The sequence below is a fragment of the Apteryx mantelli genome, chromosome 13 (genome assembly GCF_036417845.1).
Source record: "Apteryx mantelli isolate bAptMan1 chromosome 13, bAptMan1.hap1, whole genome shotgun sequence".
Taxonomy (NCBI): Eukaryota; Metazoa; Chordata; class Aves; order Apterygiformes; family Apterygidae; genus Apteryx; species Apteryx mantelli.
Genome location: NC_089990.1, coordinates 21,421,087 through 21,444,335, shown reverse-complemented (window position 1 = coordinate 21,444,335; position 23,249 = coordinate 21,421,087). Strand labels below are relative to the sequence as shown.

Below are 23,249 nucleotides of genomic sequence, written 5' to 3'. Positions count from 1 at the left end.
TTGCCTGCTAACATGATACATCGTTGGTAAATCCAAGATCAGTTAATTTAAAACTTAAGACTATAGGAAGTATAAAACAGTTGGAACGAGTTGCAGATATATTCTCTTACTTATTTTAGTGTTTATCAGAAAGATCTGGAAGACAGGATAATGTGTCTGTGTTTTAGTTACAAAGAATTCTGTCGTAAGCATAAGTTTGCCTCACCTTTTCTAAGTACAGAGAGGTTAGATCAAAAAATATTTTGTCTGCAAAAAACAGACGTGCCTTTGGGCAGCTTGCACAATCCAAGCCCTTTCATTAGCGATGACTTGACAGTAAGGAAAACAATGAGGTTGGAAACAAATTAGAACAAAGTGAGAGCAATAAGGGACTGCACTAAATTTCATATAGCCTAAGCAAAGCAAAAACCACACAATGATTCAGTTCAGCCTCCATCCAGGGAAGTGATGCATTTTTTAATTCTCTAAGAGCTATTAAATACAACATCTACATTGCATATTCTGTTGTTGCCAGAATCTTTTAGCTCCTGGAAGGTGTTGTCTTTTATGGCAACAAACAGTTGTTGCCAAATATAGTTACAGCTCGGTTTGTAATCTTGCTTTTTTCACATCCTGCTCCAGTCCATATGTGGTGGGGGAGGATTGTGCTGGACTTCCGCACAGCATCGATGAGAGCAGAAAACGCTTTCTCTTCCTTTGCATGTTGTTAAAAGGTGGCTATGTGCCTTCTCCAAAATTAGAGTTATTTTGTGCTAGCTCTGCTCTGAAGAAGCCTCCGACTCCAAAACATGTAAAACCTTGTGGCAAACTTTTGCATGAATCATAAGGATATTTGTGGCCTCTGGCTTTTTGAACTGCGCTGTGAGTAATCCAAGTTGCTCTCATCAGTGCTGCTGTTGAAACCCGTTCCTTGCATTCTGCGTAAAGGCCACAGGGGCCTTGGATGCAACTTGATGGTCTCCAGATTGCCAGAGGGGATAACCGGCTAAGGAGCCCCGTGTGCTTGTCTAGTCCAGCCAGAAAGATCTGGACTAACGGTGTCACTTCTTCCGGCTCAGTCAGGAGGTTAGGGAGGCTGGGGACGACTCCTTGAAGCGTTTCTGCCTTGTGCCTCCAGTTCTGACTGTTCCACGGCCTTCGTGGAAAAGCTAGTAACGTTAATAGTATAACAGTAGACCTGCATCCGCCTGCACCTGTATGCATGTTTGCAGCCCGGTTCTCCGCGACGTCTCTCCGCCCCGTCAGGACGCGGACCCTCCGGGGGAGGAGGACGCCTTGACTTGCGCCTCCCCGGCAGAGGTGAGGACAGCGGCAGCGGGGGCGAAAGGCGGCCCTGGGCGGGCCGGCCGCGCCCGGAGGCCGCGCCCGGAGGCAGCGCGCTGCGCCCCCGCCCGCCCCGCGGCCCGGCCGCCCTCGCGCCGCCCCCTGCTGCCGCCGCGGCGCGTCAGCGGAGCGGAGCGGAGCGGGGCGGGCGGGGGATGGGGCGGCGGCGCGCGGCGGCGCGGGGGCTCGCCCCGCCCCTCGCGCCCCCCCGGCTCCCCTCCGCCCTCCTCCCCTCGCGCTCAGCCATTTTAGCAGCCCGTGGAGCCGCCGGCCGCGCTCTCCGCCGGCAGCGCCGGGGCCGCCCGCGGCGAGGTGAGTGCGCGCGCGCCTTCCGCCTCGGCGTAACGGCCGGGAGGCGGCGGCGCTGGGGCTCCGGGGGGCGCCGCGGCCGCGCCGGCGGGGGACGGCGCTTCCCGCCGGGCCGCCCTCCTCGCCGCCGGGGGTGGGACCGCGGCAGCCGGGTCGGCCGAGGGGAGAAGGCGGGTTAAGCGGGGTCAGGCGCGGCGCGGCCTCGCGGAGCGCCGTGCGGGGGGCGCCCGGCGCCCTGCCGGGGCGGGCGGCGCGGGAGCAGGTGGCAGGGCGCCGGCAAGGGCCGGGTGCGGACAGGCGGGGCGGCGGGTGCCCGGCGGCTGCCGAGCGTACGTCTGCCAGCGACCGCGCGCTCCCGGCGCGTCCTTGCTGGCTGGGTGCCGGAGCGCCTTCCGCGGCCTCCCCTCGGCGGCGAGGAGGCGGCAGCCGGGGGCTCCGCGGGGCGGCGCCGCCGGCCCCTCTCCTCGCGGCTCGTCGTGCCCCTCCGCGCGCTGGGCGCCGAGCGGCGGCGGCCTCGGCCAGCGGCAGCATCCTCTGCCGCTTGCCTCTTTCTTGCCCGCCTGACTGATCACGGAAGAGGCTGCTCGCTCCCTTCCTTGCCTTGCATCAGCAGCATCCCCCTTTTCTGCTCCTCTCTGCCCTCCTGGGAACCGAAAGGGTTTTGCGAGCCCTGCCCGATACAGCCACCAGTGTTATCTCCCCCCTCGTAGCCCCCTTGCCTCCTAGATGCAGAGAAGGAGGCTGGGCTCAGGATATGGTCTGATGCCGATGCAGCGCACGCAGAAGCCCAGGAAAACGTGATTCATTGCTCAACGCTACGCACAATGCATATTTTTTCTGTTTCACGTCATAGGAGCATCTGCTAAAGCAGGGCAGGAAAGCGGTTGGTTATTTTTGTTGTTTTGTTCCTCTGAGATAAGTTTCACTTTGCAATATCCTAAAATATCCTTGTATGCTTTGCGGATTTTTAAGCTGATTTAAAAAGAAAGTGTATGTGTACTTCATGCCTTCCCCCACTCCCAGAAGAGTGCCGGCACTAAATGAGCCAACATCAGGGAACTGAATAAAGCTCCAAATGATCTCTTATTCATCTTGTTGCTTTAATGGAATAATTATAGCAACTTTTGAACTATTTTGTGTTATAACCCTTTTGTCTAATATAATTGTTTTGTATTTGATCTTTTTTTCAGTGAAGATGCTCAATAAGTACAGGTTGAGAGTACAGAGAAATTTGATATAAATTGAGAATCATTGCAGATAAACTAAATTTCTGTAGTCCATGATGCTTGCAAAAGGTGATTATCAGGTTAAAGATAACACCTGTCCTTCCTTTGTTGTTCTTTGCATCTTGGGCTGTTGTAACATAAAAATATTAATGCAACGTTCTTTGTCATTTAATATTGTAGGCATATGTGCATTTACAGCCTTGCCCATTCCAAATGCAAAAATCAGAAAATAAAGCTACAAATAGTAATTAGAAACATAAGGGGTTTTTTATTATTATTATTTTAATTGACTTTGCTTTTTTCAGTCTTTGCAGTTGGTCAGGGATCAGAAATCCCAATGATTAGAAACACAGATTATTTTTTCCTAATATGTGAAAATCTTATAATTTAAACAAGCAAATCCCCAAAGCCAATCTCTTCTACCAAAAAGAGGTACAATGAACAATGTTCCACCAGTTTCAGACAAATTGTTTGGTTTAATTTTTTTCTTCTCTTTATGCATTTACTTAAAGCCGCAAAGTTTGGGCTGAATACAGTTCTACAGAAGTCTTAATTATCTCCACATAAAGGTTATATTAATAAATTTTTTTTAAACTTCCCCCTCATTTCTTTTTACTTGCCAATTTCCCTTCATTGTTGTCTTAAACTATAAGCTTCTATAAACTTAAGAGGTAGACAAAAAAAATTAAAAACCCTGTGGTAAAGTTTTCATGATGTGTTAATTATTCAGGTGTTTGCATCTCATGCAGACATTACTCATGTATTATCTTTAACACTATCTGTAATATATACTGTGCTAGCAAGTGACAGTATCACCCATTGTCTGAGGACTGAATAATCTAACAATTACCAGTAGCTATAAATTTCCAGCATCATAAATTACCAGTGTTCTGTGGCTGACCTCCTTCTAACAACAGGTTTATGCTTCAGCCCTTTTATAAAACTAGAAGAACAACGCTTGAACAAATCGCTAAACAAGGCAGTAGATACAAATATATTCCAAGCAGTATTAAGATATGTATCTAGTAAAATAAATGGACCCTATTATGCTGTTTTAAATAAAATTAAGACCCAAATCAAATGTTATACAGTAGGCTGAGTTTGAGCCAAAGATCTAAACATGTAAAATCTATTCATTTTAAAGTTATTCATTAATAAATGGGGTTAGGTAGTTAAGATGACAAGTGGTTGAGTGCTTGTCTATAAGAAAAATGTTTTTAATAAGAAATTCCTGAAATGAAAAAGAGATTGAGTTAATTATTAAGGGAAATATTCATTGTATACGCAACTAACCACATGGTCACTGTTCTTCAGGACGTTTATTTTCTCAAAGGAAAAGGAAGTTTCATTGAAGGAGAGAAGCAATAATCCTGGGACACAAAACTTGCATTTTTGCAGCATTTGTTCATATACTGGCGTGTTATTTAGATGGGGCAGTGTCTTGCAAGTAACATCCTTTTTGTCAAAGGTGCATCTCAAAGCTGGCCACGCTACTTATTTTTCCTGTGTTGTGCAGCAGCTAGAGAGTGGCTGTTTGTCCTTGTTTCAGAGTTACCTCCTCCTCTTTCTGTAGCTGGAATTGCCCTCTGTCAGGAAGGTGCTTCGTGGAGTAGGCTAGCAGTCTGGAAGGGCCTCAAGGGGAAACTTAGTATTTCTCTTTGCTAATAGAACCATGCTTTACAGTGGATAGGGATTCTTACTACTTTGCTACTGCTTTTCCGTTGTTTCCTTGTTTTTTTTTTTTGTTTTTTTGAGTGGGGGGGATTAGGATTGTCCCATAATTTGCTGAAACTCTAATAACAGCATGTTTCCTCAAAAATCTTGTACTCCGTGTAGAGATGCATAAAAATGAAAGCTGAACACAGCACTAATTATTTCTTCTGTGGCCACTCATTCATGGAGTAACTTGTGTTAAGCTGAAAGTAAAACATACACTTAAAGTGGTGTGACTGGTTTCTCCCTTCTGCTTCCATAATGATATATTGTTCACGTGAAGCCTCAAAGTTGCAAGGCTCTTTCTCACAGATCGCTGTTTGTGTTTTACATATTGTCTTTATGCTGGAGCTGTGAGAATTTTTCACATTTGTTTTCTATGAAGCTGAACTAAAAGACACTATATAGAATAAGGCCGTCCTCACACATGCAGAGAGGAAGTCTGGCTAGTTGTCAGAATGGCTTGGGAGATGTGGTTTCAGTTTTCTTTTCTGTCATAGATACTTAGTGTGAACCACATTGAGCAACTTGGCCAGGATCAACAACAATAATTGGACACAACTTAAACTATGGCAGATATTCTTTCCCCACTCCAGTTTTTTTAAGGCTATCCATTTCTGCTTAACACTTCACATGAAGTGTGTTTGTAATCAAGTTGCAGCTCTAATCTTGTGCCAGAGGTGCATGACACTGTTTACCTGACCAAGTGCTTGATAGAGAGGTTAGGAACGAGTGGTGGGGGTGGAAATTCCTTGTGCTGTTGTTGCTGCCCTAGTAGGAAGCCTTTCAACTATTCAGGCTACCATGCTACTTTTGACATGCACTGCCACAGCTCAAGGGACTATATAGTAGCTTTTGAGCCGGTCCTAAGCTGAGTGCTGGTTTGAACCTGACCTTTGCAGAAATTAGATATGAAGAGAGTGTGTGTGTGTGTGTGTGAGAGAGAGAGATGTGTTGGTACAATTTGCCTGAGAGTTGCTTTACAGTATAAGATAATCTTAAATACAGTAGAAAATTCAGAAGACGTGTGAAACCATTTCTCAAAATGCAAATAAATTGCCCAGGAAATCTTGGGAGAGAGAGGAACAGCAAAAGGAAGGAGAGGTGACTGGGCCAGGGGTTACTGGGGAAAACATTTTCCTATAGCCAGAATGTTGATTTGCATAATGGATTTTTTTTAAAACTTTGTGGGTGTGTGAGTTGCTTATGATAGATGTGAGGGTGGAGGTAATGCTATTGCATAAAAATGTTAACATGTTTTATAGTTGCTTTGCTCTGGGGTTTACAGCTGTGTAATGTGAAGGGCGTGATGAATTGTTTTCCTCTTTCTTTGCTTCAGATGGAGCTATGCACTTTGACTTGCCATTGAAATCAAAGAGTACTTTTCACCTCAGCATAGTGTTTTTTAAGGAATCCTGTATGTTGAATAAATATCTATGTTGCTGTGTTTAAATTTTGCATGGTTTTTGTAGTACAGTTAGTGCCAAATGTTTGGGCATTGTGCAGCTGGGAGATCACTGAGCTTCAAGGTGAGATCTGTAGACCATTTTACATCTGAGAATCTTAAATCTGTTATACCTGAATAGCACTGTTTTCACTGAGGAGAAAACTAGTGAACCAGGATTTCCTTCAGTGTATATTGATGTGACTGTTGATTCCCTAGAGTATGTCACTTGTTCATCAGTTGAGCATCTTTCTCTAAAAGCATACTTGCAGCTTCCCTTTTAGGTAGTAGATTTATATTCCTTTTTAAATTCATGTTATCAATTCATTTTTTCATTCAGTAGCAGCTGTTACATTTCTAAAAACAGAGCAGAATACCTGAATGCTTATCTGTTTTTCTTTAAATTGTGTGATGATGCTGCAGTTCATCTCATGATTTTTGTTAATCGCTTTTCTTAGTGTATGGGGAAGATGCCTTTATTCCCATACACTGAATATCGGGCATGCTTTATAGTGTAAATGTGTAATGGCAGTTAGAATATTAATATATACACCAATTAAAAAAAAATCTCGGTAGGCTTGAAAGCCTATTAAATTAGAAACAAGCTGACATGACAAGGACAGGCTTAAAATAGCACATTACATGTACTCTAAAATTTGTACTAATTAAAGAGACTTTTATACTGATACTTTAAGTACTCTGAAGTGATGTTCTGTTTAACATTTGCAATAAGATTGCAGGTGAATTATACCAAGAGACTTACAGAAAGGTTTGTGTTCAGAAGGTCAATTTACTTAAAGTATCTGTTAATAACACATTTAGCCTACTCCGTTGTTCTAGCATAAGCATGGTCAACACGTTAATTTTTTTCTTAACACCTAGCTAATGATTCTGCTTTGCAGAATTACTTGTTAGATCTGTACTGCAGACCTGGTTAGGGTGTTTTTGGTTTTGGGTTGTACAGTATCATTAAAAAAAAAAACAATTTTTTAAGTGAAAATGATACTTTACTGTGTACTCTGATCCTTGGTCATCTTAGCTAGGTGCTTTAAAACATACCTAACTTTGCAGCATTTTTAAATTTAAATAACATTTCCTAAAAAATTTGACTTGTAGTCTAGCAGACACAACAGTAAACTCATATAACAGGAAATGATGGCTATTGATTGTTTTTCAACCACTGTTCTAAACGTTTTAAGATACAAGATGTGCATTCCTAACCACATCTTAACTAACTGAGGTTTTCCTGTGTATATGGAATTACTCAGTTAATATTACTCAGTTAATAGCTATAGTTACTGCAGTTAGATGCCTAGTCTTTAAAATGTTTTTTTGTGTGTTTGCTGTGTAACTTTAGGAGAGTTATTTGAGTAGAAGTAGTAGTCCTTTTTACAGAGATTCTTACCTGAGGGTGGTTTTTTGGTGGCAGTCCCCAAGCACACCAGCTGTGCCGGACTGGACTCTGTGAGCAGTAGTGCCACTGTGGACCAGCAGGCAGCCTCACATCTCTGGGCTGCTCCAGCTGGGGCTACCGGGAATTGAGTGGATGCAACTACCTCCGTCTTGAAGCCTGTTGTGCAGAATAAAACTCTTATCAGCACCTGCAGTATAGCTTTGTATTCAGTAATGATAACTACCATTGTAATTGTAACCATCTAACCCTTCTTCACTACTTCTGCTTTTTAAGATGAATTCAAGACCTTCCTTCTTCTTCTTCTTCTTTTTTTTTTTTTTTTTTTTTTAATGAACTGATTGGAGGTTGGTCATTTTACCTAGGTAAGTTGGAGAAATCAATGCCCAATGAGAAGCAGTTCTCCAGGTCATTTTGAGAAAATTCCCCATCAAATAATAATGAATATCTTAGGGAGCTTCATGAGGACAGAGTTTTACCACTGAAATATTTCTCATTTCTGATAGCTGAGTTGAGATGGTTGTACTGAACTACTTGTGCAAGGCAGGTTACATCATTCCCTGTGTAGTTTGCACAGATCTATCTGGAGTAGCTTTAGGCATATCTCCCTGTTCTTGAGGATCCTAATGGAGAATGAATGGTATGCCAGAATCTGGAACAGGTATTTGAATTCTTAAAACAAGAAGAAACTCTAACACAGTAAGATTCTTCTGAACCACTTGAAATGCAAGGGATAGATAATGCTGGGCATAGCAGCCTCTGTGAAAAGGAGTCAAAGAAGCTACAGGATCTCTTTAATCAGTCCTTTAATAATATTTTTCTGCAGGGTGAACTATTCACTTTCTTAACAGAAGGATTAGAATATTCTGGGGAGCAAGTAATCTCTTAATGATGTCCCCTGTGACACTTCTTAAGCTGCAGGTTCTGACTGGGCTTGTTTTGAGAAGGTTGTGAACAAGATCGGATGAAAGAGAGTAACCTGGGTTCAGACAGTCTTGCAGAAGCCCTCCTCCATAAACCTCAAGGATTTTCAGTTCTGAGGTGGAGGGCTTTTGGTGTACTGGAAGCAGTGGACACTAGAAGAAAGGTGTATAGCAGATGTTCTCTCAAAAAGGTGTCTATCATTCTGATGATGAGCAGGTTCCCCAGGATGGTGAATGTCTTGCTTTGGTCGTGCTTGTGCTCCTCTGCCTGTTTCCTAGAACTATTTTTGGATGCTATACTTCAGTTTGCTTTGCTCTTGGTGGGACCAAAGTGGTAGCCAGATAATTACCAGCAAAATGTTGCTCAGTTGAAGGGGAGAATGTACTCTTTCTCAGCAGGACATCTTCTACCTCACTCCCCAAGAATTTTGCCACATTTGTCTAGGTGGCCCACGGTGGCTTTTTTTCTCTCAAATTAATACCAACAATCTAATGCATCACACTCTGAAGAGATCTGGACTTCCTCTAAATTTCTGCAAGATATGTTTCTTGATCACCTCTCCTCATCGTGAACCTTAACACACTGAGAAAACTTGCTTAACTTTCTGTTCACATTCAGGGAGACTTCCTTACCAGACATCTGGACAGGTCAGAGGAGGCACTTCCATGAGCCCCTGGCAACACATGCTCATCTGGCAGTGATGGTGGTAGCTGAAGTTCTTCTGCCTTACCCAGAAGAGTGAGCAAGCTGCAGGCATATAGGCAACCATTCAGGCGGTTGAGTTAGGGTTCTTCTGATTGAGTGTTGCGGGAGAAACTGAAGAATAGTCATCTCTAGGCAGAAATTATCTAGCATCAGAAGGTACTAGATCCCTCTACAAGAGAGCAAGGAGCACTGTTTCAAGTTAGGCTGAAAGGCATTCGAACTAATAAAATACCTGAATCTGATTTGTGTGGTTGCTATTTGGAGCTGTGCTGCAGACTTCTGGATCCAGTGTCAGTTGCCCGCATTGACTCTTGGAGTAAGACTCCTCTGTGAGGTTAAGCACTCCAAAAAAAACTTTGTTTCCATGTTGAAACTTTTAGACCCTTAAACAGCACAACTCAAAACAAATGCTTATGCATGTAATCAGCTGCTGCTTGTTTTTTAATATATTTCTTCCCATCCCCAAACAGGTGTATTTGTAGCTGTATCTCTTCCCATCAGACCCTTCAGACTTTTATAATTGTCACATCCCTTGTAGCATCTACTCAACTCCATTGTCAGAAATAAAGAGTAGTCCACAAAGTAATTGAGTAGCTGTCCTCCTTGGAAACTAACTCTGCAGCCTTCTTAAGGGCCTTGTTTGCACAGATTCTCCTCTTGACAGTAGAAAAATATTAGCACAGAGAGGAACTGAATGTGTTATAATCTTAAATATGTAATATCTCAAAGAGAATTTCTTTGTTCAGTGTCTGTAGTTATAAGCTTTTTTTTTTTCTATTTTCCAATCCAGTCTCTTGGAAAAGAATGTAGGAGACGCTGCAAAAAAACAAATAAATGGTTTCTGAAGAGCATAAGCGTATCCTAAGGCACCTCCTCCGTGGCTGTCAGAAAATCTTTGTTATGTATCACAGGAGGAATAGAATTAACACCTGTGTTTAGTTTTCTTTAAAAGTTCGCTAGTGCAAGCTAATTTTTCTTACTATCCCTCAGTAGCACAAATGTTTTTACAGACATAAATACATATTTCTGTAGTGATTGCTTATCTGACTGTAAGTCTGATTTGATGTTTTAGGTAGGTTACTATTTTCTAAAATTTATGATGTGCGTTTCTGTAACACCACTAGGGGCCATCTGTACAGCTTGAACCAAAAAGTCTGCCAAGTAACTTGCGTTTACAGAAACATTGGATTGCGAAAAAATGAGTGTTCCTCTACTAATGCTGTGCACTGTCAGTTTCTCACACTCAGTGAACTTGAAGAGCATTCGCTATCTGTCAAGTTAGGCTACAGATATACTTGCACAAGTGCTAAAAATTGTTTGGTCTAACTTTGCAAAATGTTGTAATTCACTGTTCTATACATATTTATTGCAGGAGGCACATATTGCTGAATGAGTCTTTCCAGATTGGAATGAGTGCTGCCATCAATGTACTGTTGAGTTTGTAGGGTAAAGTGAAGCTAGTGGTAAGATCACAAGAAGATATTATTGTGATACTTGCTGATAAGAGGATACAAATATCTTGCTGAAAAATCAGTGAATTGGTGCAAGTAGTAAGAGATACTGAAACATTTCATGTTGCCCAAGCTTAGCATTGCCAAGGACTTCAGTCTGTCAGGAACTTGGTCATCTCCTCTCCAGTTAGCTATACAGGTGATAATTTTTGAAAAGATCCTATTATTTTAAGTTTACCTGGAGTACTTGGCAAGTAGAATACCCAATAGGCCATTTTCAACTAGTATTTTATCTTGGAAACTAGAGATATTGCAAATCACTACGTCAGATATGCTAGTTAAGTAAGTAGAGGTGCTAGAAATTGTGTGTTTCAGTGCACACTGGATGTTGGTTCATAGCCAGACACCAAACATTTATGAATGAAGACCTTCTTTTTGTATCTTAAACTCTCAATTCAGTAGTCAGCTGCTGTGCTGTCTGTTTCCCATAGCAGACAACCACTTTTGATTAGGATGATTGCTAACTCATGACCTCCAATAAACAACAAATTATACATGTTAAAATCTTTTAGATTATATAAAATTAGATCCTTAATAAAATTCTAATATGACATTTCAGTGTTTGGGACTGGGCATCTTTTTGCTTTTAATAAAAGTAGGTTACTGTGATGGTGATAACTACAGCCTCTGATGTTTTGGTTTTTTTTCCCCCCAACACTCTACTTCCATGAATGCTCAAAGCCCACAAAAGCTGCAGCCAGCACTTCCTCTGGATCCTTGCACAAGGCGGGGGGCAGTTTGGGGCAGCAGAAAATGGGTGGAAGCTACTTCTTTCAACGCCAGCTTCATGTTATGCTGGTTTAAAGTGCTTACAGAGCTACAGTGTAAAGGTACAAGTAATTCCATGTCAGCTGATCTGAGCTACTTCAGATAACTGGTGTGACTTAAAAGTAGTACATAAAAAGTGATTGATTTGGCTTGCTGCAAAATTTGCAGCCCAAGAGAAGAGTCAAAGTGGGATTGCAGCAGTCCAGATTTGGACTGAGTTGGCTGCCATGAACCTACACCCGAAGACTCTGCTAGAGAACTGGCAGGGTTGTTGCATTGTTCTCACTTCTCTGTTGGAGTCTCCATTATACTGAGGTCACATTTATGTCAATCCCATCAAGTAATTTGCTTAAGTTGTGTATTTCTGAAAACTTTCTTTGTTTTAAATATCATTTTTGGTCTTAAAATCCTCTAACCTCTTTTCTGTTCTAAATATGGGCACTTTTTTATCATAATGAAAGCCTATGTACTAAAAGAATCACGTTATATAGGTAAGATGCAATTTTAAAGACTGTTTTCCATAGCTTTGACTGTTAAATAGAAAAGTTCAGACAGTAAAGCTTCTGCAACTAGTAGTAATGTGGAATAGCAGTAAAGTGATAAAACAAAGGAAGGGGAAAATGCAAAAGTAGTAAGAGATGCTGATATGTGGTACCTGCAGTCTTTTTGCAGCAGATGGAGATGTAGGAAGTGAGGATGGAGTACTTTCTCCTCTCTGTTCCTAGTGGCCCATTAGTGTGTCATTTTGCACATCACTTTCCATGAAGGCAGCTGTGTATACAACTGATATAGTATAATTTATTATGGAATTTAAGACAGCCTTGTTTTCATGCTTTTGTTATCTGGAAGTACTTGTGCTTAATTTTCATTATGAACGTGGGTTCTCTGTTTATTTTATAAGCATGCAAATAGTTTTGCATTTTTACGAGCTCAGCTGGGTTAAATAAAACCCAGCCCAAAAGTGCTTTCGTTATTAAATCCATCTCCACAGGGAAGAGGAACAACTGGAAGGTGAAACTAAGCTTCCTGTTCTTAATTAAAAACGAAGTTGAGAAAATGGGAGTTGGAATAGGGACATTAGCAAGATTATGCCTTAGAAAACCAAGAACATCCTGCTTATATCGTATGCTATCTATCTTTTGACACTGTGGGATTGTCAGGACTCGGTCTGATTTGTTCATGGATTGCACATTATCCTTACTGTTCAAGTTCATATAAGAGAAGCTGTCTAGATATTTCAGTATTTCACTGAAGCTTGCTCTTTAGGCATATTTTTATTCCACACTTTTAAATAACATAGTCTCTGCAGTGTATGTTACAGTTTCATAAAACTGTGCTGAAAAATAGAGCATGCTGAACAGTCTGGGAATTTTAGTCTTACACAACTGAAGACAGAAACATGATGAGCTGATAATAGTTCAAGTTACTCGAATACTCAGAGATGGTTTGATGAATGAAAATCACATATGCAGAGGGTCAGAAACAAGTACAAGACTCTTTTCAGATCATATCACCTACTGAGAAAGATTAGATGGTGACCAGTTTCACACTCTTTCCTAATGTTAAAAATAAATCTTTTCCCTAATGTTAAAAGTACAGCAGTTATTCAGGTATAACCCACACCCACTTAAAAAATTACTGGTGTTTGGAAATGAGTCCTCAGTTAATCTGCACCAAATCAGTCTGAGTTGCAGTGGGGAGAAAGAAAGGAGGAGGCAGGCGGCAGTGGTAGCCCTCAAAGGCAGCAGGGTTACTGCTGGGAGGAGGAGCAGGGCCTGGGGGAACCTTTCTCTCGGTGTTGCCTCAAAGTGCATGTAGCTTTGACTGTTGTTGAATCACTATTTCTGGAATACGTGCTTGAATATATGATACTTACATAGCTTGTATGTGTGCTAGTACTACTCTATACCTAAACTACAAGATTTTATGACCACACCACCTGTTTTGATGCTTGCTTTTCTACTTTCTGCATCTTGCTTTGTGCCTGGACATCAGATGCAAATGTTCAGTGGGTCGTATAATAGCATGTTCTCTGGAAGGCCAAGAGTGGATAAGGTTTCTGTTGGTTGCTTATCTAAGGCTGTTCTTTTGCAGAACTGTTCCTCAGGCAGACAAAACAGTGTAATATATTTGTCAGCAGTATATACCTATTGGTTTATAAATTTGCCTTTCTTTAAAAAACTGTAAATGAAAAATATTTCTGTAACTTGGAGAGCAAGATATAGATTTATCTTAAATAAGCTTACAAAAGGTAAACTTTGAATGCTGGGCTGCCAAAACTTTAAAGTGGAGGCTATTTAAAAAGCGTATAACATCATAATGCTGATTTTGAACCAAGAGTGACTTTTAAATCTTTTTATCAGGCATAGTGTTTGGCAGCACGTTACATGATTCAAACATCTGAAGGCACACAGAACATAAAACTTAAGTAAAAATATAGCAGCTGAGAATGATAATGTCATGAGTTTCTAGTGGTATCGCATCATCTAGAGTACAAGATCACTGTTCCATGTTTTTGAATAACAGGTAATATTTTGCAGTGGTGCAAATGATCATTACCAAAAAACAGCTGACAAAGCTTGCAATACCAATTCAGAAAAATGTTGGGTTGAATGGTTTCTTTAGATATGTTTATAACCTAAGAAATGGCCAGAATTTTCACAATTTAATATTTTTCTTTTTAGATTCTCCTGAAGTTATCAACCTACACACGTAGAAACATTTGAACTGTGGTTGCATTCAAGGTAAAGACTGACTTGTGTTTTGTGTGCTAGTGAGTAGTCAGATTGTCAATAACCAGGGAATGGTCATTCTTACTTAAATCCTTACTAAAATCCAGCAACAGTGAACTTTGTGAACAGTGAATTCCTGCTGTCATTATGATCAGTCCAAATATTGATAGACTTGTAGTGGGGACTCTATTTTTAAGCTGATAGAAATGTCTTATAACAATGTTAGCTTTTTGAGTACCGCTGCATTTGTTAGCAAATGAAATGCTGTGTTTTTGTTACAAACCATAGCATGCTGTTGTGATACACTTTGTAATATTAAGGATGTTTCTATCCCTTTTTCAGAGCAAAAATATTCCTGAATACAAATTGAAAGAATGTTCAGCAGTGTTGGTTTCCTCCTCTTGCTTCCTTCAAAAATTGTTGAGTCTGTGACTGCTTTACTCTTTAGTCCAGTGCTATACAAAGAGTTCCTTATTATACAGTTGCTACTTTGACTCCTACTTTATTCATGTTTAAAGTGATCTAGTTACCTAAATATCAAGTCATGCCATCAAGCCACTTGAGTTTTAGCTATGCGATCTGTTGGAAATAGTCACACATACTTTTGTAATGTATTCTGACCTGGCAGGGCTTGAACAAATCCCTTTCAAGCAGCTCTGTGGCTGTGTTAGCGCACGGCTGTCCTGTGCTAGTAAATCTTGCTGAGGGGCAGGACGTATTAGCACAGGCTCAATGGCGTGATAATACGGTTACGCACCTCTCTGGCCACAGCTGGCTAGCTCTGTGCTGGCTGAGGTTTGAGCTAGCACGTGATACTGTGACCCAGTCCCGTAAATACGTCCTCTGCTGTTTTGCGAAAGCTACTTGGATATGTTGGACTAAGAACATCAAAAAAATGCCTGCCTCTGACATGCGCATGTTAAAGAAGCATTTTGGTGTCTGTAAATGTAGTGTGATAAATGTGACTCAGGGTAATGCTGAAGTTCAAAAGCTTACTCTTTAAAACTCTCTCACAGGTCCTTTTTTCTCCCCCTTTTTTTTTTTTTTTAATTCTTTTCTCTGAGAATTGTGCTGGTTTCTAACTTAATCCCCTGTCCTGGTGTCAGCATCTTGTGTTTTGTGTTCTTTTGCATTGTTTTCTTGTGTTGGTGGCATTATGCTGCTCAGAAAATTAAGCAAAATAGTGTTCAAAGCTCTTAAATCTAGAACTCCCTTGTAGGGGAAAATATACTGAAATTTGCTTGGTCATCTTACTTCCTCTTCGAAGTGCAGATAAATTTGAATAATTGTTACAACACAGTCAGTCAGTGAGACTGGCTCCCCTGGTGTGTAGAAAATGCCATCACCAGTGTTATCTCCCTTGCTGATGGTAGATAAGATCCTCAACTTCTCTAAGTTGATATGCACTGCAGTAAGTTTTAGTATCCATGTACAGTTCATCCCCAGGCTATACCTCCAGGTCTTCCTCATAAAAATTAATACCTCAGTTGCCACATAATGTTGTTAAAAGAAGGTACTCTAAAGATATCTCAGTGAATCATAAAGCACAAGATGAATGTTGCAGCAGGAAGGCCTGCCTTAGGTAGAGCTTTATCTGTGAATTCCAGCTATGGAGGTGGACATGACAGATATCCAGATATGAATCTGGGAGTGTTTGGCTACTAAGTGATAGGGCAGGTTCACCATGAACCAAACAACAGACTATGCTAAAATTCAGCATTAAGACCACAGTAAAATTCAGCTCCTTAGATGGACAAAGAACATGAGCACTTTTCCACTGGAAAACATTGTGATTATACAAAAGATTAACATATGCTTGCTCCCAATGCTCCTAACTTTTGGTGGCTCTCAAACCATTTTGCTCTGCAGCTTGCTTACTTGCACAGTGAAAAGGGAAAAAAGGGATGACTCACGCTTGAAATCTCAGGGGCTTCCATCCCAAATGACCATGGGTGGGAACACTTTTCTTAACCTTGTGTTTTTAAGTGAACACCCAGTCATCTGTACATCAGTACATCTGTGAAAGAGAGAATTTCTTAGAATTTCAAATAAAAAAAGTTTCCTTCTGTTTGCTTACTCACAGCAAAGGAAATAATTTACATTTAGATTGTGAGCTTATAAGAGAAAAGGGAAAGTATGTTTCCCAGTTTTGGTGCTCCTCTTGTTGACCCTCCTCGCAAAATTTTGAAGAGCATTTAAGGACTTTAGAAAAATCTCCCCCCATCCCACAGTACACTTTTTTTGTAGGTAAAAGGCTACTAATGCAGGACATGATGAGGAACACTTTACTTGTGTGTGTGTGTGTGTGTGTGTGTGTGTGTGTGTGTGTGTGTGTTGGTTTTTTTTTTGTTTTTTTGTTTTGTTTTTATGTGATTTGTTTTATGTGATTTTGTCACAAACTGAGCTTGTGTTCATGCACTTCAACATCTGTTTGAGTTGCTCCTTTCACCAAAAGGTTATTCTAGAACAAGGCTGATAAATTTCAGGAAACTTATAAATACAGGAAGCGGTTTTCAAAGACTGGGTCTCCTGTGTTAATCTTACTAAGCTTTGGTCAAATGGATATATTAGCTGAATGCTATCTGAAAAAGAATGATTCATTGTTTACTTTCTCCTAACTTTTGCTCTTATGCAGTAACAGAGCAATGTTGTTATTTTATTTTATATTGGGAAATGTCAGTTTACTTCAAGTATTTCTAATGCAATATCACAGAAGTATTTACAGTTCCTCCTAGGTCATGCTGTGCAGATGTCTGGTAACATACTGTACTTGAAGCCAGGAAATAAGTGTCAATATTTAACCTATAGAGCTAGGGTAATATCATTAATGAATTTTTGGCTTCTTGAGTAAAACCTCATTAATATTTGTCCAACCCTAATGCCATGACTTGATCAGAGTCTTTAACCTGAATGCATACATTCCAGGATTCAGTGAAGCAATCGTATCCAACAGGCATAAACATAAATACATTGTCTCTGGAAAAAGTTTGAAACACTTTCCCCCAGGCAGATTATTTGCTGTATTCCTTCATCTTTACTTGAAAAACAAAAAGTACCGAATGTCCTAATCTCCTTACATTGTGAAAGGATGTTGCTGAAATGATTATCATAAACTTAGGATAATGACTTGAGAGATACGAGCACGCTAGCTCTTGAGTGGCCTGTGTCCATGCATATGTTCCCAATATTGGCAATAAATTGAACACACAAAAATGAATGCTCAATAAACCTAAGAAAGAAGCTAGCAATTAGAAGCAAAATACTAGAAAGTACTAAGGTAACTTGCATATCTGCAGTACCCCCTACCGCATATTCATTAATATTACAAAAACAGAAATCTGACTTTGAAGACTGTGAAACACAATGTTATTTACTTTTTTTGCATGTCCTGAAAAAGAGGCAAAACTGAGTTCTTAGCTTTCCTGTGTGAAGAACCAGCTATGAGTAAATTCTCAGTTTCAGGAATGCTCCAACTAGGAGACAGAAGCAAAATCTAGACTGCCCTAAACATGAGGGCCCCCATTCCTCGCTGAGGGAAATGAGCTTGTGGCACAGTTTAAGAAGTTACCGTTGTGCAGCTGGAAGAGAGAACTGTGAGGGTCCTAGTCCCTTTCAGTGCAAAATGGAACAGCTTGACTTAAAACACCACAGTTCTCCTTTTCCATATTTTTCCTGGGACTAAAAGGATTATACTTAGAGTGGTCCTAAATTCTGGAAAGAACAGAATAGCCATCAGATGCCTGTATTCCACCCAAAAAATGAGGGAATGCCACAAGCTCAGTGTGAAGTCTCTCACTTGCGCTTTTGTACAGTTTTACTTTTCCCTTTTGCAGCTGAAGTGTCTGTCTTTGGCCTGAAATCAGTATTTTCAATCATCTTTTCAAATAAGAATCACTCTTAAAAATGGGAATTCTAGACATATGCCGAGCTTAAAAGTTAGGTTTAAATGCTTCATTGTAGTTGCATATTGTGCTAGAGACTGCACAAGCAATCCGTGATGCATACCTATACGGCATAGTATGGATGTTTAGTATTCTTTTCCTTACCTGCTTTATTTTTAGTGCCTAAAGATAGAACAAAGCTTCAGAGGGGAATTGATCTCCGATCTGTACTGTCAAACTGATACAGTATGGATGAAAGCAAAGATCTTCTGTTAAAATACCTTCTGAAAAGGATAGGTGCAATGACAGGCTTTGGAAGTTATCTGAAGTTGTCTAAAAGAAGTGGATGATTTCAAGAAGCTTGAAGTTATGTCTGTATTCCAAGGCATGATTTTCCTTTTGGGGAAACAAATGACCAACCTTTTTTTTAATGTATGAAGCTCTTTTAGTATAAACTTACCCATTCAGTTCTATACAGTATTGTATTTTTGTTTGTTTGTTTTGGCTAGGGGGTTATTTGAGTTGGGGTATAGAATTTCTCTAGGACAGAGGTGTAGTGTTTCTTGTTTGTTTTGGCCTGAAGTCTCAAGCAATAAAAAGTGTGTGGAAGACATGGAAAATAGTCATCAGGGCTATATTTGTAGGTCTCAAACTGATTTGATCTTCCAAACTGTATCATTCAACAATCTTAGGCAAGTCTGCTGACCTCTATAGTTTTTTATTTTTGCAAAGCAGTTTACTGCTGAGAAAGCAGCAGAAAATGAAAAGATTAGGACAATTTAAATCTCTCTAACTGGATCTTCAGAGCCCTATAAGTAAGTCACAGCCTTCCTGTTGCAAAACGATTGCATAGCTACGCACAGACTCTGAACTAGCCAGCCTACCCATTTTGTGTAACGTAAGGGAAGAAGGCGGTCATCAATTCTTAACTGACTGTTTACACAGCTTTTGCTGGAGAACTTTCATGGCCACAACATCCTCTAAAAATTCTCCTTGAGCATACTGCTTGCCTCTTCATGTGCCTTTTCATTTGCAAGTTGGGTAAAACAGTACAGTCACGTATCTTTGCTGTTTAAGATATTGGAGTAAGAGTAACATTTGTTGTAATGTCTGATCTGATTGGGGTGTATGTTGGGGAGGGGTTAAATCGGGCTGAAATACTTCTCTGTTGGTAGAGTATGTGCTTTTCCTTTTTGTCTTTAATTTTTGTGGCCTTTAGTCAGAGTGTATTTTGTAGATGTTGGAGGAGTTTTGAAGTAATGAGTCTTTTTCAGCTGAGTGTTTTCTGCATTTCTGTCCCCTTCTGAAGTACTCCCCTCTGTCCAAACCACCAATCCTTACCGTGTTCATTTCCTTTAACAAAAAAGCCAGTGCGACAAAAGGATGCCTCTGCCTTCCTTCCCTTACCACAAATACGTGTTTAAATAGCTGTTGAATTTGTTACTAGTTATTGTGAGTGCTAGTATTCACAATACTATAGTATATTTTGAGTTGACTTAAAACCTCGTATGTCCTAGTCTCTTTGTCAGATTAGAGCCTGAGCAGAACAGACTGAGCGGAGGCTTGCAAGAGGGGAAGCGCTGGAGTGAATGAGCCCGAGGTATTCGGAGCTCGGAGCGTGGACAGAATTTAATGAGGCGAAGGTCACGGAGGTCTGTCTAGAGGAAGCACTCTCCCAGTTCAGTGTATTCTCAGCGGCAGTTTTCAGTTGTGAAATCTTGCCGTGGCCTATTACGTTTTTTGCCTTTGGGGCACACAAACAGGTCTTATCCTTTCACCAAATATTTGCTTGTCCTTATGTTAAGATTAGGAGGGAGTGTTTCACACCAGTCTGTTAGATAATGGGAAAATACAGGGCAAGAGGGTTGTTCTGGTTTCCATTACAATAATTCTGGAAGTTGCAGCAATAAATATATGACACCTGACACTTACAAACTGTTGGGGTTTTTTTGTTGTTGTTGTTTTTGGTTGACATTAAGTACTTATGTGTTCTGAGGCAGTAAAACAGAAGTATTCATTATAAAGGACAATAATAATATTTTTCTTGAAATGAAGAATAAGTGTGGTCTTTGTTATAAGCTAAGTAAAACATTGTATTAACTACTACTTTTTTTTTTTTAAGTAGCAGTAAGAGAAGCAAAAACACAAGTAGTATAGGAAATCTTGCTATGGCAGTTACAATGTTGATATTTAAACAGGAACTCTATCCAGTTTCTGACTTTCCCCTCCCACTGTTTGTTGGGACATAGGTACAAGTATTTATACTGTACAGCTATAATAAGAGCTCTTGAAATCTCTTAGGCTTTTGAGCCACTGGTGGAGCACAGAAATACTTTTGAGACCTGCTGGTGCTTGACCAGATTACCTCTGGAGTTTTTCATTGCCCTTTGACGTACAAAATTGTGTAAGAGGAAAATATGTAGAAATCTGTCTGTGAGAAAGGAACAAAAATTGGGACCCTGTGTACTTCTTTTTCTGCCATGAGTAAGTTGCATTAAAATTGGCAGAGTTTGTTTTTATAAAAACGCTGACACGACTTAAACACTGAATCATTTCCCTTAGTTTTCTTTTTTTTTTTTCATTCAACATTCCCAACCCCAAAAGAGATGTAACTAGCCACAAGATTCTTCTAACTTCTATTATTATTTAATCACAGCCTTCTGGTCTGTAGAAATGTTCTTTCATTCTTGTACAGGACAGGTATAAATTGGGATAATAAAAATTTGTGGACAACCTCGTAGTATGCATTTGTCTATTGTGTTTAAACTTGCTGCTTCTTTTCAGCAATGTGCTATTTCTGTCTTTTCAGTAATTTCATTTTGAAATACTAGGTTCCTGCAGTTCTAAGACTGGAACAAATTCAGGACTAATAGATATTGATTAAATTCCCTTCCAAAAATTAACTGTAATTAATAACCAGTGTATTTATTCAGGTCTAGTCACCTTTTTTAATCTTAGAACTGCCCTTTCACTTACAAATTATGAAATGCTTACTGTGGTTTCCAAAATGTTTAGACATGCCTGAATTCTAGGGAAATTCGAGAAATAGTTGTTGCTTATTCATACTAGACTGTTTTGGAAGACTTCAGTACTTCCTGAGGGGAGTCAGCCCTGAATATTTATGCTAAAGGCAGAATTGTGACTCTGTTTGAAGTTCGTAGGAGCTCAGTCGCAGGGCAACCAGGATTTCCTCCAGCGGTGTTTAGTCTAAACTGAACTTCTCACTTTGCAGATTCCAGTTTTTCCTCACCAACTAGAATATTTCCCTTTTCTGCTTAATGGCATCTCTTTTAGTAGAGGACTTTTTTAACATAATGAAACAACATTCAAAAAGTTGCAAGTAACATTTGAAGTAGTTTGTAAATAAATATGTTTTCTTCTAATTGTGCTGTTTATATAGTAAATTGGGTCACTAGCAAGGTTGGTAACAGAAGGGGAAGAACAATAAACACTGTTATCCATATACTTTGGTATTAAATCTTTACAGTGTTTTGAGCTTTGTGCTATTAAAGCCTTTGCTAGTGAAGATAATAATTCTGATGCCTATTTCTTTAGATTTTAAGTTACACTTAGAAATGCTAGTTGTGTGTGCAAATGGTGGATCAGGTGATTCTGTATGTCAAAAACTTAAATGCAGAGAAGATAAAGGCATTTCCTCCCCTGCGAATGGTCACTTCCAGAGATATGAACCTCTTCCCCCCCTGCCCCCCTGTTGCTCTTAATTTAGTCACAAAAGCTTATGCTTATTTAAAAGCTATTTTCATAAAAAAATTTGAATATCTGCCACTTGTTCCGTATGTTTTCTTAAATTCATGAAAAATTATGAAAACAGGGCTGTCCCTTGTGTTCCAGCAGCTGTGCTCTGATTTCAAACTTTGCTCGGTGGACCTGGCTGCTGGACAAGAACGAAGGGTTGCATTTTATAGGCTGTCTCTGAAGCTTTCAACTGAGCGTATCAAAGTCAGATTACACTGAAAGAACACCTTTCACCTGTGGCATAAAATACAATGTTGGTGCTTGTATGAGCGGTCATGTCAGTTATTTGTTTTCTACAGCAAACCTGACCTGTATCATTTCTGTAAACAACTAGCACGTACCAGTAATAAGGAAAATATTACCACCTCATGCGTGAGGTCTCTGATGTGTACACCGTAACACAGCCTTGCAAATGATAAATGAACTCTGGTCTAGAGAGTTGCCATTTCAAAATTGATGAAAGCAGCTCACTCACTTGAGGAAAATCCTTTGGAAATACCGAAAACACAGCTATCTGAGACAGAAACTACAGCTGCTACTTTTTTAAGCTTGTAGTCATGCCTGACGCACATTGATTGCTAGTGCTGGGAACACACATTTCCTACATCAAGAACTGGAAGCTCTGCTGTTTCCAAAATGGAGAGATAAGCTTCCAGATATTTCAGTTAAATTGCACAATTAGGACAAATGATAAACTTTGTATGTCAATATAAAACATATGTTTTGAATTTTCTAGTGTTAGAACATAGCTTTATTTTGATAGAGTGAAATTTTCAATATGTAAGCTACATTTATTTGTGAGGAAAGAGGGAGTTTACTAACAGCGTAACTGTTGTACTTTAGCAGTAATATATACTTGGCTTGCCTTGAAGATATCCTTGATGGTGCATCGGTATGAACATTACCTCTGTCATTCTCTTTCTCTCAAAGACTAATTAAACTTGAAAAAGACACTGAAGGCATAAGATGTAATTTGAATAGCTAAGTTTGGCTTATAACCAAATGGCATTGGTATCTTGGAATCTAGGTATTTTTGCAAGTTCAGTATATCAGTCTGTTGTGCATTATATTTTAAAACGCATTAAATATTTTATGTGGCATGTGTTTGGGATGGTCCTGTTACTGACGAGTATCAAAATCTTATACAGTCATGTGCAAGTGCCAATAAAACATTATTATGCCTCTTATTTGTTTAATATTTTAAGAGAAAATTGTTATAACAATATTTCTTAAGGGAGGTATGGCAGGGTTTCTGCCTGTAAAAACTGGCACCTTGATTGGCATCTTAGCCTCATGGGGGAAAGCTAATAAAATCTAACTAGTGTAAACATCTATTAAAAGCCTTCTGTATGTTAAACCATGTAGTCTGAATTATGCAGTAGACTTCTTAAAGTGATATCCCTACAGATACCTATAGGAATCTGGTTTTTCACTCTTGGAACCAGTGAAGCCTGGCTGGCTATATATCCTTGTTTTTGTTTGGAAATTCTCCTCTTACTTCAATATCCAAACTCTGCTTCATGTTCCTTCTGACTGCTCTTCTGGA

At 40.0% G+C, this 23,249-nt stretch overlaps 1 protein-coding gene across 6 annotated transcripts in view; it reads left to right on the top strand.

Moving 5' to 3' along the window:
* Positions 1 to 1,587: 1,587 nt before the first annotated feature.
* ACSL4 (acyl-CoA synthetase long chain family member 4) overlaps positions 1,588 to 23,249 on the top strand; it is a 48,345-nt gene continuing 26,683 nt past the window's right edge. For 5 of the 6 annotated variants that reach the window (XR_010885574.1, XM_067304313.1, XM_067304315.1 and 2 more), the window contains exons 1-2: positions 1,588 to 1,635; positions 14,019 to 14,078. The gene's annotated coding sequence lies outside the window, so the exon portion shown is untranslated. The remainder of the gene's footprint in view (positions 1,636 to 14,018; positions 14,079 to 23,249) is intronic. The other variant, XM_067304312.1, reaches the window with a different exon arrangement.